General features: G+C 44.3%; 1 pseudogene; it reads right to left on the bottom strand.

Moving 5' to 3' along the window:
• Positions 1-2,412: 2,412 nt before the first annotated feature.
• LOC130854752 (small nucleolar RNA U3) lies at positions 2,413-2,532 on the bottom strand (annotated as a pseudogene).
• Positions 2,533-4,757: the final 2,225 nt, after the last annotated feature.

The raw sequence follows: 4,757 nt of genomic DNA, 5'->3' as shown, positions 1-4,757 counted from the left end.
TGTCCCCTGACGTCTAAGAGCCAATATTTGCCTCAACACTGTTACCTCCAGTCTACAGAGTCCTGTCCTCAGAGTAAACCAGGAGCCCTCCTCTTTCCAAGCCCATGGATTTCCCGGTGCACAGCTTTCCCTGCTGGCTTCAAAGGCACTCCAGGCAGGGAAGCACCACAGAGCATGAAAGGGAGTGCTTAGCCAGCCACGCAGATGGCCTCAAAAGGCCTTCAAAGAGCTAAGAGATGCCTGGGAAGCCATCTGGTTTCCCTAAGCCAGCGAGATTGAAGCTCAGAAAGAGGAAGGGAAAGGACCACCGCCAGCCCACAGGGCACCTCTGTGCAAGTTAGAAATGGTGTCCATGCGGGTGGAGGCAGTCCTGGGCCAGCAAGCAGCCTAGATCTCAGGCCAGCAGACCATCCTGTGCAGAAGCTCTGGGAAGGGCTTGTCACAGAGCTGAGATCAGACTGACAATCTTTTAGTAGAGACAGAGTCAGTTATACATGGGAAGTGAGTGGCTCCTGGACTCTTTGCTGTCCTTGCAAAGCAACATTTGTTGGTCCCTTTAATAACAGAGTGGGAAGGTAGATCTCTGCCCCCATATGTGGCCTTGGGAGGACTCCCTCTAACCTTTAGGTCGAGATCAGCAGTCTTTTCCTATAACGGGCCGAACATTTTCTAGATTCTGTGGGCCATGTGATCTCTCACAAATACTACTCAACTCTGTCTTTACAGCACAAAAGCAGCTGCAGGTAATATATCAATTCATGGGTGTAGCTGTGTCCCAATAAAGCTTTATTTATTTATAAAGGCTCAGGCAGAACCTGAGCCCCAGCTCACTGACATGAGCTGTAAAAGCCACCAAGAGGTGATGCTCCTGGAAAAACAGAAGTTAGTAGCCAAGATGGCAATGGTGCAAAATCCTTCCTCCCAGCCTACCCTTGATTGTCATCGAGTTGGGAAGAGGATTAAACTGAGAAGACTGGCATCAGGCAGTAAGAGGACGGACTTACCCAGAACACGGAAGCTTCATTTTAAGAGACGCATCTGCCTGGGCATTATGCACTTGATAAATTCATATAAGATTCTGCAAATCAGACTGATCTCTCCACTGCATTTCCAAAGGGACACAACCAAAAAGAACAGTAGCATGTTTAAGAATTCACATCTATTCCTTTAGACAATTACACATAGTTATGCCTGTGTAACCAGGAGCTTTTTTTTTTTTTTTTTTTTAAAGAGTGAATGAAACTCAGGATTTCTGAGAAGTCTAAGATCTGGAGAAACTGACATGACTAGAGGGCTTAGCTCTTCTTGGGAAAGAAGAAGCCTCTGTTCCATCCAAGCTAGACCGTGGGGGAAGGGATAGCCATCCATCCTCAGACGTAACAACTGACTCTTTGCTAGATGCACAAGAGCAACTTCCTTCTTCAGGACTGTAATCTGTGCTCCCCAGATTATAGCACAATCCCTCCAGGGCAGGGACAGTATTATGACACCCTTACCAATGTCCCTACAGGTTAAAGTAATAATCATGGCTAACATTTGAGGAGCAATTATTCTGTGCCAGGCACTATTAAGGCCCTTCTCATTTAACAACCTCACAACTCATGCCTTGGGACCCATTATCATTATTGATAGATAATAGAACTGGGGTACAAAGAGGTTGAGTAATTTGCCCCAAATCATGCAGCTAGGAGTGTGGAGTCCAGATTTGGATCCAGGTATCCCAGCTCCAGAGTCACTGCTCTTAACTTCTATTTATAATGCTTCTAATAATGCAACCAATAGAGGTGATCAGTAAATGTTTGGGGTGGATAACAGGAATGACTTCGAGCAGTGGGGAGCGAAGGAGGAGGCCTGGGTTGAAGCTAAGCCAAACTACGCATGATTGCCAGTGAGCTCACTGCACACTCTCCTGGGTAGCGAACACAGGGCTGCCTTGAGGGCTCTGCACCGGAACCTTGCGCCAAGAGGGTGGCTGCTATCAGAGGAGCTGCAAGAAGGCATGCCTACAGCTCGTAAAGAAGGCCTTTCTTCCTGGGAGGTGCTGGAAATGGGCCTACAGCTGGGAACAGTGGTCTCTCGGACCCTCCCGAGCCTTCCTTAAGAGGACAGGGTTGAGAAAATAGCCCCAGGGCAGCCCTCATCCCCCCTCCACATCTCCTCAAGCTCTTGACTGTGAGGTGTGCAGGGCCCAGGCATGCTGAGAATTTCTCCGTGACTGCGGTGAAGAGAGGGGCAGCTGGGGAGGCGGAGGAAGAAGCACTATCAAGCTGGGGCTGGAAATGATAGCTTTGTTCATTAGACCACTTGGTTCTTCCTTCCTCAATACCCAGATTATTTTGATTTTTCTTTCTTTTTTTTCTTAAAATGTTTTTGATTCAGAAGCTATTTTAATCTCTATTTTTCTTGCCTAACACTGACATTTGGGAGTAGGAAATGTAGTCCAATTACAGTTTTGATTGCATCCCATGGTATATGGAGAAGATTACACGTCTAGTCACAAACTATAGAAATGATCCCTGAAAGTACAGTCTTAAGATTACACTTCTATTGTCTTTTTTTTTTTTGGCACACAGGCTTAGTTGCTCTGCGGCATGTGGGATCTTCCCGGAGCAGGGATCAAACCCGTGTCCCCTGCATTGGCAGGCGGATTCTTAACCACTGCGCCACCTAGAAAGCCCCTATGGTCTTTTAATATATTGTGTACTTGGCTTGTCTTTCACAAAACAGCTATTTAATAGTTTTTGAGTAATTGGATAGCTTTTAATTAGTTTAGCATTCTACACCTCCAAAGTCTTTATATCATGAGAATGTCGTGGGCAATTAAGTCTGGCTTTTTTTTTTTTTTACAAGAATATTTTTCACATAGACCTTATATATCTTTGTAAAAGATCTCTGTATTCTTGAAATATATTTTATCCTCCATTTAAAATTTTTTTCTTAAAAAATCCTGTTAAATCACTTCTAATGAAGTGTGGAACAAAGCTGTTTCATTTATTCTGCTGATCAAACATTTAATTTATCACTGCTTTCTTTAACATATTTTGCAAACAGGGTGCAAAGATTCTGTACAAGTAATTATTTCCAAGAGTCAGAGAACCTGTATTCAGACCCTGGTTTATCTTTAATCTGCTGTATCACTTTGGCCCAAATCACTTGACATCTCTAGACCTAGGTTTCCCCCCCATTTTTTTTTAAACGTGGTGTTGAATTAAAACTTTCAAAATTGTCTTTTGACAATGTCATTCTAAGCTTTCAGTGAGGCTTTACCACCAGGGCCATCTTCCCCCTTCCTTTCTGCTCCAAGGTAACCAGATTACATTTGATGAAGGAAGAGAAGGAAAGATCAAATAAACCCTGATAATCACTACACTGTCCTTGGAAGGAAAAGGAATTCCTTGTTCTGCCTACACACACACACACACACACACACACACACACACACGCGCGCGCGCGCCATATATGATGCCTGAACGTGAACTTTTCAATAATCAACTGTAATGTATCAATGAGAAAATTTTTATACTGAGCAACCAGCAAGTACTTGGTAAAGGGATTCTTTACTTAAAAGCAAATATCAAAAGGCCACAAGCCTAGGGGGACCCCAGGCACCTTATATCTCCCTAGCCTTGGAAAGGATACAATGGAACAATCGCAGAGAAATGCCAGCCTCAGAGGGAACAAACTTAGAATCTTCAACTTCCAACAGTCTGGCTGTCACCACAGTGTACTGGTCAGATTTCACTCAAGTCACTGCCAGGAAAGACCCAGACACTGGCTAGGATCAAGGTTCATCAGGCATCTGAAAATCAACTATTCTTTCATGGACAGGATGCTGGAACCAAATAAGATGGACCGGCTTCAGCATATAACACACATCTATTATGAAAACAACCAAGAACAACTGCTAAATGTACATACAGTGTGCAAGAAAAATGGGAGGGTTCCCTGGACTGAACTCAATCATACTGGGCCAGCCACGCCAGGAATTCCAACTGAAATCCTTGACTTCAGACCCTCTGAGATCTCCAGCTAGTCACACCATGAGCTCTAAAAGCAGTGCTCTGGCTCACCCAGAGCTGACAAAATTTACGGTTAGGATTTCAACCACCAAGCTGGGAAAGCCATTTCAATGCCCTCTCTTCAGTTTAGATGTGCCCTCCAAGGAGCTCTTTACATGTAACAAAAAGTGACCAGTCTGCTGATCAAGGTAGGGGCTGAAAGAAACTGGGTGCTTCCCCTGAGCCCATCAACAGCTGAATTTAAAATGTGGGGAAAGATACAGAACTGAAGAGAAGGTGGCACCAAAGGAGCCTTAGGAGAGGGAGAGAGGTTCCCTGGACTGGAACTTTCCCTTGGAAAATGTAGCTGACAAAAAAACAACAACAAAAGACCAACACTGCTGAACTTTTACCCATGTCATTCCCCTTTCCTGGACTGAAATTTTCTCTTTTCCAAATATGAAAATCCTATTTGGAACCCCAGTTTACGCTCCTTTTCTCTAAGACCTTCCCAAACCCATGCACCCCACAAAAACTGCTCCATTCTCAAACTCAGCGAGAGTCTCGTTTCACTCTAACAACAGTGCTCATGCTGCCTTCTGGCATCTCACATCCTTGTTTTGGGACATCCTGTGACTATTCCACTATTATGCAGCTTTTCACATACTCATACCTTGATTTCTAAACTTGATTTTAACTTTCCTTCCTGAAAGTGAAGTCCATCATCTTTTTTCTCTAAGGCAGCTGTTTTATATATGC

This window comes from Hippopotamus amphibius, chromosome 5 (assembly GCF_030028045.1).
Source record: "Hippopotamus amphibius kiboko isolate mHipAmp2 chromosome 5, mHipAmp2.hap2, whole genome shotgun sequence".
NCBI lineage: Eukaryota > Metazoa > Chordata > Mammalia > Artiodactyla > Hippopotamidae > Hippopotamus > Hippopotamus amphibius.
The sequence above is the reverse complement of the archived record's forward strand: the minus strand, read 5'-3'. Positions and strand labels throughout refer to the sequence as shown.